The sequence below is a fragment of the Camelus bactrianus genome, chromosome 14 (assembly GCF_048773025.1).
Source record: "Camelus bactrianus isolate YW-2024 breed Bactrian camel chromosome 14, ASM4877302v1, whole genome shotgun sequence".
NCBI classification, from domain to species: domain Eukaryota; kingdom Metazoa; phylum Chordata; class Mammalia; order Artiodactyla; family Camelidae; genus Camelus; species Camelus bactrianus.
In genome coordinates this window covers 8,753,706-8,770,950 of record NC_133552.1, presented here as the reverse complement: position 1 = coordinate 8,770,950, position 17,245 = coordinate 8,753,706, and the positions used below count along the sequence as shown (strand labels likewise).

Here is a 17,245-nt window from a genome sequence, read left to right as displayed (position 1 = left end):
AAGAGCACTCTGGAAAGCTGTTTTAAGCTGAATCTAAATGATAAGTCAACTACGTGAAGACTGGGAGGAGGGGGTTCTGGGCAAAGAAGCAGCAAGTAGGAATATTCTGAAGTGGGAAAAAACTTGGTGTATTTAAGGACAGAGATCACGTGACTGCAACAGAGCAACTGAAAGATTCAGAGATAAAATTTAGCAGGCAGCATACATCTCAGTCCTTGTGGGTCACAGCAGGAAAGCTGCATAGCGTTCCTCATATAATGAGAAGTACAATCGACCCCCTTCTCCGCGGCTTCACTTGCTGAAGTTTCTGTTACTTGCAGTCAACTGTGGTCCAGAAACACTAAATGGAAAATTCCAGAGATAAACAATTCATATGCTCTGTGAGCAGCATGATGTGACCTCCCACCATCCTGCTCCATCCTACCTGGATGTGAACCATCCCTTTATCCAGCACATCCTACCCACTAGTCGCTTAGCAACCATCTGGGTTATCACAGTGTGGCACTTGTGTTCAAGTAAGCCTTATTTTACTTCATGATGACCCCGAAGAGTGAGAATAGTGATGCTGGCAATTCAGATATCCTCTTACTGACCCTAGTTTAGAAATTAAACTGTATCATAGGTATGTATGCATAGGAAAAAACAGAATATATAGGAGTTGGTACCATCTGTGGTTCCAGGAATCCACTGGGGGTCTTGGAACATATGCCCCACGGATAAGGGGAACCACTGTACTTCTTGAGTGGAGTAGATGTTTAATAAATGTCTTCAAATACTAAGTTAATTAAGCCTGCCCAGGATTTGATTGTTCTGGTCGCCTGGGGGAACTCTGGTCGCCTGGTTCATAGCTCCATGTGTCCCACATTCCAGTCACGGACTTTAGATTTTTACCTAGTTGTCAGGATCTACATCAAATAACTCCCTGTATCTTCCGTGGGGAGTCTTTTTTTTTTTTTTTTTTTGTTAGTGTTAAGTAATTTAACGTCATTACATTTTTATTCATTAGCTAAAGATTTTAATATAGCAAGATCTGAAGATATGAATTCTCTCAAGACAGCAATAAAACATCTCCCAAACACCTGACAACAACTACCAGGTTTCCTCTCCAGGACAAGGTACAAGCGCACGATTTCACACAGAACTTCTTCATTGCTGAAATAACTGATGTGATTATCCACCTTAGAACTGAAGTATCTTCGGTCTTGATGTGACCTTCATTTCAGGCCAGGCTGAAATTCTGGGAGGGAGGGAGGGAGGTGTGGATGCGCAAGTACTATTTTGAGGAATAAATAGGAGCATCCTTTCTATTCTTTTAAACCCAAGATAAAATACAGTGAGCAGCCGGGGGAGAGCTCTCTTCGCAGTGCAAGGAAAGCTAGAGAAAAATCATTTCCACATTAGAATTGAGATGATTCATCATTTTCTCTTCCGTGAATCTCATAGAAATATTTTTGCCCTGAATATCTTCTCTAAGCAAAGTTGCAAGGTTTGTAACTACTGAGAGTCTTGGAAAAGAAACACATTTATTCCGAAAATTAGAAACATATCTTCATCCATTCACATCCCCTGAAAGAAGGAAATTTGCACATTATCTCTACTTTATTGTCCTTAGCACAGAAGTGCTTTTTTTTTTTAACCCAGCAAATAAAATTGAGTGGAGAGGCAAAAAGGTGATTTAATTTTAGAATTTCATTTGAGTTCTTTAAAAACACAGATACTGAAGTATAGTAAATGAAATAGTGCATTCTTTACATTCCTTAATCCAATTACTTCTGTTTGCTAATTCCACAACTTAACAGTTGTATTTGGATGGAACAGAGGAAGAGTAGGGTGATTGCTTTCATTTTGCGTGATGCTGAAGTAACCAAATTAATGAATCACCATTTAAGTCTGCAGGGGCTCCTTCAGCAAGTAAAGATTGCTTTCCATAAAAAAGAAACAAAGGAGAAAATAAAATATCACAAAATATACAATCAGATCCACAAATTAAGGGCGCATGTGAATTATCGGCTACAGATGGTGCTATTCTAGGTTACCATTTCAAACATCTTGCTATACTTAATAAATCTGGCCACATCCCTCCATCCTCTCAGCACCTCTTCCAGGTACAAGCCAATTTATCTGTTGGGACCACCTGGTCTTAATTTGCCAGCATCTTCTAATGCCCGGTTACCTACCACCTATGATTTCTTCATATTGCAGCAATACCTTGGCCCATGTATGTGACCTTGAAAGCTACCAACACATCAAAGGGTATCAAAGCGAGAACAAGAAAAAGAAAAGGCAAGGCTTGCTGCTTCTCAGACCTATTCATCCTGAAAATGCAATCGTGCACCTTATGTGATTTTGACACCAGGCCAGGACATTCAGCACGTTGTTCAGTGCACACAAGGGCACATCATCTTACTGCACCCACAGCAAGTCAATTGCAATGAGAATGTAAAATTTGTTATAAGTGATATCAAATCACAGAAAGTGCATGGGCTTTGGATAGAATTAGGACTGGATTTAGGGTCTACTGCTCACCAGATGTACAGGCTAGCGTCTCAATGACTTCAGCTATGAATGGTGACCACACATAAAATTCACCAGGGTGCTGGGAAGAGTAGGCCACGGTAAGTGTGTCAAAGTACCGAGCACAGCAGGAAAATTCTTCCACTCTTTTCCTCTCTGACAATTTTGCTCTTGGCCACGGCCAGGAGAAAAGTTCTCTTCACCTAACTTCCACAAACACGTATCAAAGCTAGCAAAGGCCTGGAGTAAAGCAATTAAAATTAAAAGGTATTTCCTAAAAGTGTCAAGCTAAAAACATTTAGGACTTTTCTGACATTAAAGATTGGGTCTGGTATGGTATGTGATATGGATTTGATAGTACAGTGTCAGAAAAACAGAATTTTGAAGCATTCCTTTAAACTTTAGGGAGATAATACAGAGATAAACAGGATACACAGAGTTCACACAGAAATAAAACACAAATTTAGAAAACAGACCAGAAAAGAAATGTAAGTAAGTTTGGGCAATGCTCACATAAATGGATGGTTATTGAAATCATAATGGGATGAAATAATTATGAAGGTATAAATTTCAAAAATTAAAATTGTGACTCTCATTTTGACATAAAGATATGTCAAATATTTTATGTAACTTATTAAGGAGGGAAATAAGGAAAGGTAAGCCCAGTCTGAAGCGCACTGGAGAAGCTCGAATTGATAGGAAGAGGTCAGTGCTGGTTAGACAGAAAGCCAGCTAACGACTTGGAGAGCCATCAGCCACAATTCGGGGGGCATCTGGCCCACTGCACAGAGACTGTTTGCGTTTTTCTTGGACAAAAGTCTACCAGTTGATCTTGTCCCTGTGAGTTGTAAAATAGCCTACTCAATAGAAAACCAAGCCCAGAAAGAACATCCAGTGACTTCTTTTGCCAAAGTCTAAGCTTCAGATCGTTTTTTAAGATCCTGTAAAGGAAGATTAACTGGGATGCCTCACTAACCTCTTAAAGCAGACGTTGCGAAGAATCACTGCCTCTTCGCACAAAACACCTCTTGGGGCCACTTTTACTCAATGGGACTAGTCACTACTTTTGGTCCAAATGGTTATTTCTATGACTGTAGGAGTAAACTCACTTAATGGTCCCCAAGCTGAAGGAAGACATCTGGTAAGGGTGACTTCGATTAGTTGTCTCTCTTGCCTGGAGAAATTCTTCACCATTTTAACAATATTAACTTGACAGGAGTAGGGTGCCATTTGAAACTTACAAGTCAATCCCCTAAAATTCATCAAAATGTAATTCATCTAGAAGAAAGTATTAAAGTAGGCAGGGATATCGAGTTAACATAATTTGGTCTATTTTATTATATTTTAACACAAAGTCGGGGGGGGGGGGAGGAGGAAATAAAGAAAGAACAAAAGACCAAAGACAGGATTAAAGGTTTTGACAAGCTACCAGAAAGTTTAAGGACAAAATTTCTTTCTCTACAGGTCTGATAGTGTAAAAATCCGGGACTCATGACTGTTCTGGTGATAATAAATTTTATTTATGTTTAAAATAAAAAATAAGCAAGCCTATAATTTAAGTTGTGCAGAGACACATAAAGAATGTTAGTACTCACAGAGACATTCAAGGAAAGGAAGACTGACAGGTAATAAAACTACATCTTAATCTGTCGGGGTTTTAAAATCATTTCTCTGTTACATAAAACAGGCTAATTCAAAGTGCTTACTTTTCTGGACTCACAGAATTCCTGGAAAAATTAATTTACAGTAGATTGAAATATGTTTTTTTCCCTAAATAAATAACTTAAATTGACACTTGTCTTTTCTACTCAAAGGAGTTATTGAAATGACTAGAAACTGAAGACTTTCAACTGATTAAAACCTCTCCATCTCTGTCACTGTGTGCCAGCCAGTGGCTGGTGTGGCTGACAGAATTCGGAAGGAGAGAGAGCAGCATATGGCAGAATGAGTTTTGAGCCCCAGAGAAATCTCCCTCCGTTCCCACTCCATCTGTGCTTGTGTGGTACCTCTCCCCATGCACAGAGATGCTGAGCTCGAGACAGGAGAAATGTATGATGGGAAGATGCAGAAACAGCTTTGTGTCATGCTAAGCATTAACAGAACACTTCCGTTCCACAGCACACATCTTAAACCGGGAGAGATGAGGGGCAGAAGTTTATCTGAGGGCACTCAGAGAGAGTCCTCGAGTGCAGAGCACAGAGAAAGCTAGCTGATGAAGGCAATGTGGAATGATTGCTGGAATATGTCAGTGCTTGGCTTTGGAGTCTGAGGTAGGATGTATTGTGCAAATCATTGGCCTTCTGGGAAACATCAGAAAGGCAATCAGGCGGCCAGGGAGTCCTGAGAGGGCTCAGGGCAGGCAAACCGTTGGCGTATTTCTCCTGTGCACCTTCAACCCAAACAATTTTGCTGACAGAGGCTGAAAGAAAGAAAAATGGAGCCAGTGATTTGTGTTTTATTATGCGAAGTGTACTGTTAGGGGACTTGTTATTAGTCAGTGGTCATTGCTTCTCCAAGATGTAGGGAAACACAGCAAAGCATTTTGTCCTTGTGTTCTGCTCTCTCTCTCTGTATCTATCCTCTTTCCTAAAACCATGTTGAGGCTCTGGTTCTCTCCATCTTGACTGCTGAACTCCAGGCCACTACCCTGCTCCTGGCTCCCAGAACGAAATGGACATGGCAGGAAAGCAGAGAGCAGGGGGACAAGAGGCAAGGCCTGGGGACAAGCCAGCCTCATCAGAGCATTGCTCTCCCTCCCCTGCCTCTCCCCTCTCAGACACACACCCCCCCCCCACACACCCCTCCACACACTACACACACCCCCCCAAAGCACAAACACACCGCATACCCCACACAAACACTGTCACAGAATGACATAGCTAGTATTTTTTGTTAATGACATTTCCCCTGTGAAGCTCGGACAATGTATATGGTTTTGAAAGAATCAGTGGAAGCAAAAGTCTGTGAAGTCGGTAAGTAGCCTTTAAGCATGTGCTGTGTGAATTAGCAGAAGGCTAATAGGAGCAGTTTTCTTTCTGCGAAATGTGTTTGCTTTTCCTTGATCACTGTACTCTATTAAATCAGAACATTGTACTTTTTTTAAGCCAGAACCCAAGGGTGTAGTAATTAATCCTTCAAAGACAAGGGATCTTTCACAAACTATAGTTAGTTCCTACTTTGTCCATATCTCATTCTTAAAAATACATAGGAAAGTTGAGTAGAAAATGGAGAGATTTTCATGTTACGAGTGAGGTTTCCATACCTACAGCACTAAAAATATAACACCCCCAAGCAGTTCAATGAAAGTTGTCTGTGCACCAGGATCGTAAACACTTTTTGTCTTGGTCTTTATCATTTTTATGATATTTGATAGTATATTTTTAAATTGCATGTATGCTCTTCAGGTTTTGTTCTTTTCCTTCATCAGTGAACAACTAGTCAACAAGTTCAGTTCCGACCAACATTCATTTGAGACAACGTGGGCTACTTTCAGTACACCCTGATGATTCCTTCTCCTGCTGAACTGCATGTGCTAAAGTCAGCTTGTACCAGCTTGGGAGAATCGACTGTTAAATTGTCAGGAATGTTGTGAGATGACTCACTTCAGGTTGACAGCTTAAAGTCAGGTATGATGGGAATATTTACACCAAAGGAACAGATAAACGCAGCAATCAGGGCTTCCTTCCCATCCCCAGAAACGCTGCTTGTTGAGCATCCACCAGCACATCATTGGAGGGCCCATTATCCAGACATAATTAAGATTAGATTGGGTCTGTTAATTTTAAAAAAATGACTAAAATGAGGAAAAATAACCTGAAGATACATTCATTTACACATTAGCCATTCATTTACTTAACCCATCTTTTGGTACAGAGCCAAGCCCTTTCATTGAATCTGAATTCTTTCTTCCTAAGCCATATCCATGTTGCCCTACCTACAACTTCCAGTTTCAGGTTCCTTAAAATGCATCAGGAACTTAAAAACGCCTCTGATGCAACCTGAATGCAAAATCCTTCTAGGTTATTCTCCCAGTTTTTGACAGTTGTTTCACCTTCCCCTCATTGGACATCAATTTATTTTAGTAACTTGCTTGTACTGCCATCTCAAAAATTTTCATTCATTGGTTATATAAACAATACTCTTTTAATATTCATATATTGCCAATTGAAATAATATTTAATTAAATCAGGTGATTATAATGCTAGTTAACATTGACATAAATGGGTTTGTGAACAAACCAACTGAGCCTTGGTGTGCAGAATGCTTAGGCAGAACCAGAGGCGGCCCAAGCCCTGAGCACACAGTGTGCCACGAGCATCGGTCAGTCCCATCCCCCAACGGGATGGAGAGCGATGACTAACCCTATTAACTAATCAAGGGGAGGTCGGTTAAAATGCCTACATTTCGACAAAATTTCATCATGATTTTTATTTTTCTGATGTTTAATCAACTTTTAGAAAATAACAATGGCCAACTACGTAAACTAGTGAAATAACGTATTTAGAATTTCTTATACAAACCGATGTGTTCAAAAATTCTTAATGCACACACGGATAAAATCAAGTTGAAGAGAAGGCCACAGGTGAACATGGAATTCGTTACTTGATTCATGAAAGACAGAAATGTGACATAAGAAAGGACAGAAATTGGCACAGGAAAGGCGAATTAGGAGGGCTGAGGTGTCATCATCATCACTATCATCACCACCACCGCCACAGGAACAGTAACAACAACTCATATTTATTGAGCTCTTCCTAGGTGTGAGGACTGTTACTCTGAAGTGCTTTCCATGCATTATGTCCCTCATGGTATAAGCGAGGAAACCGAGGCACAGAAAGATGACGGAGCTGTGCAGGGCCCCACGGCGGGTTGGGGTTGGGCTGGGTTTGGAACTAAGGTAGCCCAGACTCCAGAGCCCGTGACCTTCCCCGCTGCGCAGCTGTGCGGTACACGCTGACGGTACCACTGGGTGTCAGTGGCCCGTGCTCCCTACTCTTCCACGTGTGTTTCTTCTCTGCCCCTACTGGGGCTAGAAGTGTTCCGACTCACCTGAAGCTGAAGGAGGATGGGAGGGAAGCAGGGAAGAAAGAGCCAAACACTTTTTTTAAGTTCTCTGATTCACAAGACTCACATTTCCCTTTGCCCTTCCTGCTCTGGTTATCCATGGCTGCATGACAAAGTACCTCGAAACTCAGTGGTATAAACAATTCAGTTCGTGTAAACGATTATTAATGGTATTAACAGTTCTTGTTCTCTCTTATTGTGCTATGAGAAGATGGGGCTCAGCCAGGCAGTTTTTGCTTGGTGTCCCTCATGCCCTTTCTATCTGATGGGGGCCGGGGCTGGGTCATCCGAACGCCTGACTAGGCTGGGTATCCAGGAGGGAGTACTCGCATGTCAGGCAGCAGATTCCGGCTGCTGGTGCGAGTTCATCCGTCCACAAGAGCAGCCACGTGTGGCCTCTCCATGTGGCTTGCACTTCTCACTGAGAGACACATAAAATCAGTCTTCCTTCGCAGCAGCCCAGGGTTCTGAGAAGGCAGGGTGGAGGCTGCCAGTCCTCTTAAACGCTAGCCTCAGAACTAGCAGGATCGCTGCCTCCGTGCTTATGGATCAAGCAAGTGAAAGGTTAGTACATATTCTGATGGAGGAGCACTAGACTCCTCCTCTTAATGGGAGAAATAGCAAATAATAGCAAATAATCTGCAGCCCTCTTTAACCCACCATGTCTAACAGTCTACACTGCCTGCCAACCTGCAGTGCCAAGGACTCCAGAAGTGCCAAGTCCTATCCAACAGGCTTAAGAGACTAATTTAATGACCAACACCATAGGGGAAACTGCCTCTGAGGACTCAGAAAATCTACTCTGGTGCACGCTGGCTGCACGCTGCCTTTCTTTTTAAAATACGTTATGTCAGAGACCCTGTTCTTTTCACTGCCATTTATACAGTTTTACTGTAAAATAAAGAAAATGCACATTTTGAAGAAGAATAAGCAAAATTAGAAACAAAATTCCAGTAAACATACATTTTGTGTCCTGAAAAAGGCCTTTTGGCTGTAAGTTGGCTGAGACACAGAGGGGACCACCTGGGTTTGGATCCCTAGATCACCTTTAAGCACTCAAATGCCACCTGCAAGTTGGTGCTCGTCAAAGATGCCCCCATCCCTCCCCCGTCAGTATCCCTGGCATTTTGACAAGGCTTCTTTCTTCTCCACATGTGAAAAAAGTGCTTGTCTATAATGCATCCATCTCTTGCTAAAGCATGGCTATTATGCTTATTTTAATTCTCTTTATAAAAACTCAATCTTTAATGTCCTGGGACACTTTAATGCTGTGTGTTGAGCTAATGTGCAAAATATATACCCATTATTACCTATTTACTTGGGTTATTGTTCTGGCTAAGGTGTAATTTTCCACCAGGCATTAGTTTAGAAATTTGGCAGCACACAGAGAACATTTCCATACTTAAAAAGCATCCAAAATTTAGAATGACATCCAGAGATATTAAGCAAGTGTAGATAATGCTCTCCAACTTCATCAAATATTCATGGTTAATTATAGTCATAATATTTATGTTGCTGTGAAAATTAAGGTTGTGAGCTTCTTGTACACAGGCTAAAAATACAAGTTTACAGACTGTGCTATTGCTTACCCCTTTCATTACTGGAATTTCTCATTGTCATTAAATAGAATGGCAAGCACGGTGTTCTTTGGCTCCCTGACTCACATGGCAGATCTGATATCTCCCTTGATAGGTCAGACAGAACATGCAGGAAATGCTGAAGAACCATCAGACCCTCTCCCACAGGAGAGAAGGATGTGATCAGAGGCCCAGAGGCTACATTTTCTGGAACAAAAATCAAGACACATGGACTGACAAGTCCAAGAACACTCTGAGAAGCCCCAAGATAGACGATTTGAAATTCAGTCTTAAAAAGTGGGACATATGGTCATCCCATCTGAAGGGAATAAAATCACATGGTCCAGAAGAAAGAAGGGCTTGAATTATCTAGTCTTATCTAATCTCGACACAACTATTATTGGAATAAAAATGCAATTGTAAATTTAAAAGACAAGTGTAGAAAAAAATCTTTCCAAAAAAAATTGTGTACCTAATTTAATGCCTGTCTCAAGACCATCAATCAGATGTAAAGGTCAAACTTCCTAAACAAACTTTCCTTGCTTTCTTGCCTCGTCTCCTACTTCTATTTCTTTGCCCCTGACAGGCAAGAATATTTGTAATTCTCAGTCTGTCACATCTCTAAACCTTTTCTTATTGTATCCCTTCATTTAGGAATATTCATTCAACGTGGCCTCTGAGGTGAAGTTCATCTCATCTTTAATACTCAGTGTCAGTATCATCTGGCTTCTTAACCTTCCAGAATCTACGACTTCACTTCCTGTCTACGTCTCCATTGGTTAGCTTTGCTTTTATTCTGAGCCTCTGGGGCTTTCCCTCACCTTCCTGGGATCTCGGCTGTGCACTTGAGAGAATGTTTGTCATGTTTCACCGATGTTTTGTAACAAGAGTTTTCCTAAAATTATTTCTCATATATTAATTACCTCAAGATTACATAAAAGCTAATCATTTCCCTCTGGATATCTAATATCTCATTTATCATATAGTGCATTTTTATATATACTGAGGTCCATTTCGGAATTATCAATTACTTCCACTTCTCGGTCAATTCTAAAATCAGTGTCACAGTAACAATTTTTAATTGGTAGCTTTAGAGTACATCTCAATAACTAGTAGGACAATTCCATTGTCATTACTCTTTTAATAGGTGGTTATTCCAGATAAATCATCTCTCTCTTAACCATGTCCTAGTAAAACACTAGAATGATAATGCAGTTATGCTGCATGGAAAGTCACATACGTTTGATTTGTAAAAATCTAAATTTATGTGCAGACTAAATTTTTTAAAGAATTTCCATCAACCCTTCAAGCTCTCTGACACTATTTTTCAGTCCTTCTTTCTTTTTTGTCAATCTGTCCCCAAACCAAATATTCTTGCCATCTCACTCTTTTTAACAAAATTTGCCATTAAGAAAGGATCAAGCATGAATAATTTACAATAGCCACATGTTTTCCCTCCCAGTAGTATCTGTGAGTTGTATCTTAGCTCCAGTTGCAGAATTAAAAGATTTATCTTCAAATATTAGTCAGCAAGAGAGAGAAGTTCTTTTTCTGTTCTTGAATTCTTGGAATTTTAGCTCCACCCTCCTGGTACATAAAGTACACTCCAACAGAATGTGTCTTTATTAGCACAGCCATAAACATTTATTGTTATTATTCATCTGCCTAATTCTTCCCTTTGCCATCTGGAAATTTGACTTTAAACTTCAGCAGAAAGAAAATTCTCCTTTTTGTTAGTCTTGGAGTCACCTTGAAGCAAGGCCTGCTCCAGACAGGGTCACATCTTACAGCGTGGATATGCACCACCATGCAGCTGCACCCCGCCACCCAGGTAAGCCCCTCCTCGCCCACGGTGCCCACCTGGGATGAAATCAAAAGAGAAACTAGATAGTAGTCTTCTTACTCTCCTTTTTCATCTATTATAGAGAGTTGTAAAGCCAATAACATAATTTATTCCCATATAGTCAGAAAAGAAGGAAGGCAGCAAGGAAGTAAGGAAGAGAGAGAGAGAGAGAGGGAGAGAAAGAAAGAAAGAAAGAAAGAAAGAAAGGAAGGAAGGAAGGAAGGAAGGAAGGAAGGAAGGAAGGAAGGAAGGAAGGAAGAAAGAAAGAAAGAAAGAAAGAAAGAAAGAAAGAAAGAAAGAAAGAAAGAAAGAAAGGAAGAAAGGAAGGAAAAGGAAGGAAGGAAGGAAGACAAAGAAGGAATAAAAAAGGAAGGAAGGAAATGGGGGAATCTTTCCATAAAAAAGCTACTGAGAAAGATTTCAGTGAGGACACCACAGACTAAACAGCTAAAGTCAGCTTGGATGTTCACTGAGCAAAGACAGTAACTGAATCTATTATGCAGCATCCTATCAATGTTTAAGAAATGATGTGAATAAGTTCTTCCTGTCCAGTTTGGATCTCAAAGAAAAAGATTCAAAGACTGCAGAAGTATCAGCCTTTTGTAGAAGTTCAGAAAAAATTCACACTGTAGATGGTGCTTCAATATACCTAGACTAACCAGCATTTGATGGACTGACCTGATGTCCATTCAAAGAGGAATTATGTTTATTAAATGGAGTAGTAGCCACAGATTTCTAACTCTTTGCCCTCATATTTTCTTCCTAACAAAATAATCACCACTTTTTATAAAAGATAGCTGTCTATTCCATCACTTTTTCTTTACCCATTTTTAATATCTATGAAAGAAAAACAAATTTTACATTTGAGTAATTTCCATACCCCTTTAAATGATACAGTATATCAAAATAGAGAATTTTAAGCAAATTCAAACTATATATTTTATAGTTGAGTGTAGAAAAGAATTGTGACTTATTCAATGACACAGAGTAGAGCTTTAACTTGTTATATCCAGTCCTATCTACACTACTTCATGCTGACCGTCTTAATGTTTTCTCTGGTGGTTTCCATGGGAGCTACTTAATTAACTTCTTTTCTAGTTTCATTTAAAATCCTTGTATTTCGTAATTGTCTTAAAATAATACCTCTGAGAGAATGCTTTTCACCTAACAAATATACTAACAAGTATTTTTCAAATTGGACGCCAAAATATGAATTGTTGAATCAGCACACTCTTATGTGGTTTTGCTCTTCAAGGTGTTCTGACAGATAATTGAAATTGCATCAGTATTTTCTGACTTAATATTAATGATTTGGCAAGTGGCAATTTTAATAGCAGGACCCAAGCCTTAGGGTGAATGATTGTAAGGTGATATAATAAATATCTGAAGAAGATTTGGGATCAAACAGTGAAGTGTTGATCAGGTAATGGATGCATACAACTTCCTGTACCAGAAAGCTCCAGAGACTTCCAGGAGGAAAACATTTCTCTTCTCATTGACAGATTAGCTAATGAGAGACGGTGAGGAAACAAGTTGGCCTTTGTCTTAAGTGTGTCTCGATACAGTAAAAATATGGATGGTGGCATGACACATTCATTCTTTTGGGGACATTTTCACATTTGATGGAGATTCCAGGGCAGTTGATAGTCACAGCAATCATGGAACCAGATAAACTTGCCAACTTGCTAAGAAGATTTGGTGAAAGTCCAGTCTTAATCTTATTACAAATATTACCTACAGTATGTTAATGAGATAAATAATTCTGATCATTTATTTTGGCAAATGACAGCTGCCAGATTCTTGATATTTAAATTATTCATTTACTGCTCATCTATCTGAATGACTGGCATAGCTCTATTTGATACTGTGTTGACAAACCCTTATTCCATATGATCATTTATTACTAGTCTTGGAGATATAATATATGGTACTTTCACTTCATTGGATATAGCTTGATGCAAAAAAATGAGTTAGTGGAGTATCAGCTCACTACACCGTATCAACTCTAATGATAAGGCAGTTCTTTGTCTTAGGTAACAATCTTGTTGACAATCATCATGTAACCTCAGGTAATGTTTAGCTATTGAAAATCTCTGGGGAATATGAACATATCTAATGCAGCTTTGCTTCTGTAACGACTACAGTATAGCCCCTGTACATCAAAGCACATCAATTCCAAGAAAAGTCACCAAGGGAAAGAAAAACCTCTCAGCGTGAGGGTGTTTTAATTAATGCTGTAAGCCAAAAGAAAAGTGGCCAATTGAAAAACTAACTGACTAGGAGGTACCTAGGCTAACTTTTTAATTTTTATTTAATAATTTGATGAACATTAGGTCTCTCTAAAATTTGAAACATCAAAACATAAAATGCCCATGCATAATTTAAATACTAATTTATTTGATTTTTGAAGGCAATTCTAAGGCAGAACTTATAATGGAAGTGCAGTTTCAGCAACATAACAGTCTCTGAAGAGATAAATCTTTTACGCTCTTTCCAGCAGGGTAATTTATTAATGGACAAGCTCATAATGTTTATTACACCAAAAATTACTTCTACAGAGTCCAAAAGAACAATGTTGGTGTTTAGGCTGGAATAAACTGTGATTTTCAAGCAATAAATTAAAATTTTTTAAATCTAAAGCAAACTTGCAAAAGTGCAACCAGGCAGTTGAGTAAACATAAGCAGTCCAAAGGGGCACACGTAGGTGTTTCAGACTCAAGTTGCACCAGAAGTGGCAAGGGAATTAAAATATTTTGAAAGCAAGAAGAATATTTGTAAGGCTCTATACATAGAGTCTTGCACAAAGAAGTGATTGATTGATACATGTTTACCGAATTGGTTTGAACTGAAATGAATTAATTCAAGGAAGAAAGTGTTCTTGTTCTAGTCTTGAGTGTTTTTATAACCAAGTTGGTGAGAACAAATAAGAGTTCTTACGATACATTCCCATTAATAGGTCAAGAAGAACCACAGAGGTCTAATTTCCTACTGCTCATCAGAAGAGCAGAAAACGCTGTTTTGTTTTGTTTTTTTCATTACAAGCATTTAATGCTTAATGATTTAAAGTCAGATACTTAAGAGTGAAAGTCACATCTCCAGTGCACGTTCATACTCGTTTAGTGGTTTCTAAATCTGTGCTTGTAAACAAAATTATTCTTAGTCCTTTGACAACTGCTATTTGTCCTGTAGGAAAATTACTCCCTAAGGAGATGCAAATTGTTTGGTGGTACTTGATGGCTTTGTAGTAATTACCATGCTATCAGATAGTTCAGAATTAAGATAAGCCTTGGCATCAAAATTCCATATGGTTGATTCTAAAATAAGATGCTTAGATGGGCAGAATACTGGATGACATGCATTGAATAAGTAAAATCCTGGGCCAAGTTTATTTCAAACCTGGAGCTGTCGCACGTTGTATCTGAGATCAAACAAAGGTCATTTGAATGCCTCAACATTTAATAAATAGTTGAAAAAGCTGTGATTTCAGGGAAGTGCAGGTCAATAACATTAATTGATGCACATAACTATTACTATAATTAAAGTTATCTACAAACATAACAGTCACAATTTATTATAGCAGGAGAAGAGGAGAGGATGGAGAGTAACATAAAACATTTCTCCAATCAGTGATGGAAACAATGCTAAATCAGCCTTTCCCTATCCTTGCCCTCATGTGCAGAGATCACTGATTCCCACTGACTACCAGTTTTATGGAGACTGTCCCTAATCCTGACTCTCTAATCTTGACCTTTGGCTTCATATTAATCTTTTATTCTTTAACAAAGTATTTATTGAATACATGTTAAGCCCTGTTCCAGCTGCTTGAGTTATATTGACAAACGAGGAGGAAAAAAGTTCCTATTTAAAAAAACTTTTATTTTAATATAATTTCAGAATTATAGAAAAGTTGGAAAGTTAGTACAAAGAATTCTGTTGTATGCTTTTCAACCAGATTACTAAAATGTTAATATTTACTACATATGCATTATCATACTTTCTTTATAGATGTTTATATAAATATATATATAATTTATATAAATAAATATATTTATATAAACATATATAAATATACTTTATATAAGTATTTATTTGAATATATGTATAGGTCTACATATGTAATATATATTAACATATATATAGAGAGAGGCAGAATGATAATATATATATATTTCTGCTTTATGGAGAAAATACTTGTGCTAGATAGAATTTATTCAGGCATGAGTTATAGTGCTGTTGGCATTATTCAATGTTAATGAATCAATAATAATATATAGTATATTCTTAAAATTTAATATATATTATCTAATACATATTATATATAAGATAGTGCACATATTATATAGTTTATTATATATACTACATTATACATAGTGTATATATAACATATATAGTATATACAATATATATCAAAGTATCTTTAAACAGAAACACACATAAAACAAGATTATGTACTGACCAGTTGATGAAAATGATGTGATCAGAGGGTTGCAGGAACCTAAACTACTATTTCCTCTAGGAGCAATGGCTATTTACCTATTCAGTGTTTATGGAAACTTTATAGAACAAAACTACTGTGAATAACAAGAACCAACTGTAAGTTACAGTCATAATACCTATTTATTTTTAAATACTTCAGTGTGAATTTCCTAAAATTGTGGACATTCTTATATACACTACTATTGAAATCAAATCAAGCTATTATAATTGATAGAGTGTTATTATATAATCTACTGCCCTAACTCAGTTTTCTTGAATCGTCTCACTGATGTCCATGATAGTAAAATAAAAATATATCCTTTTTTTGGGTTTATTTCATCATCACACATTGTACTTTATAAATCCAGGGGTTTTTTTAGTTTCCTTTAATCTAGAACAGTTTCTTAATCTTTCATGACCTTTACATTTTTAAAGAATTTTAGCCAGTTTTTTTTTATAGAATTTCCCTTTATTTGGATTTGATGTTTCCTAATAATTAGATTCAGAATGTTTTGGTAGGAATAATACAGAAATGACACAGTATCCTTGATGCATAATATTAGGATCTATATAATATATCTGTTGTCCCAATACTTGGTTGCTTGTATGATGTAATGTCTGTCAGTTTATCCACTGCAGTTACTATATACCACATGTAATTAAGTAAATGTCTTCTGAGAAAAATCTCCTATAATTATGAAATTAATATCATAGGAAAAGAAAAGATGAAGAAAGAAAAATCATAATTTGAGGCACCGATAGTCTATGAAGAAAGTAAAATAAGGTAATAGGAGAAAGTGTGTGTATTCGAAGGTGGAAGACTCTTATTTTGTTTACAAATAGTTTAACATAAATTTTATTTTTAAGAGGTAGTATATTTGTGTGGTTTAAAATTCAAAATGTAATTCTGAATATTATAGAAGATGGCAGCAATCACATGGCACATGGTTTTTTAATCTCTTCAAATCACCACATAAAAATAGAGCAACTAGGATAACAAAACCCCAAATCTATAGCCAATGTCTACAAAAATCTAGGTGACAGAGTGTACTCATGGACCCCAAAAGATGAGCAGGTGGGCACCAACCACTGATAGCTACGTACTTGTCTGATATCAGCATCTGCACAGAAGAAAGCAAAATAATCCAACAGGGTAACCAATGGACCTGAGGACACCAGCTAAGTTAACAGGTCCTCACTGCAAAATTCAGGAAGCCAGTTTGAGAACAGCAGCTGAAACTGAGAGAGATTTCACACACCTCAACCATGAAAAATGCAACAGGCCTGCAGCAAGGTTTGAAGGGGCTATAGCAGTCTGAGTCCTTGAACTCAAGTCTAAAGGGCAAAGCTCCATTCCAGGGCAAAGCTACACACAGAGGAAAAACCGGTGCAAAGAGATCCCAGGTTAGGCAGGACAAGGATGAGAGAAAGTTAAAAAAAAACGGGGGGGGGGGGTGTTCCAGTGCAAGTGATGGAGAGAAATAGGGAGTGATTTCAGAAACAACAGAAGAAGGTCTAGAATGTGAGGTTGAAACGACATCCTGAATCATACCTTTCTTCTAAAAGTTTAGGGAAAATGATTTTACGTAAAATTGAGCAACAAGAAGAGAATCTTGGGTGATGAAATGATAGGGGGTTGAAGTGGGCAAGGTTCCTGTTTATAGAAATATTACAGCTAATAACAATAAGGAGTGATAGAATATCACTGTGCACCCACTAATGAGTTAATTGAACACCAATAGCAGCTAACATCATAAAAAGAGAGACCATC

The 17,245-nt window shown here is 38.0% G+C and overlaps 1 long non-coding RNA gene across 6 annotated transcripts in view; it reads right to left on the bottom strand.

Moving 5' to 3' along the window:
- The window catches only part of LOC123615799 (uncharacterized), a 212,715-nt gene that overhangs the window by 74,861 nt on the left and 120,609 nt on the right, over nt 1–17,245 (bottom strand). The gene's annotated exons all lie outside the window — the stretch shown is intronic.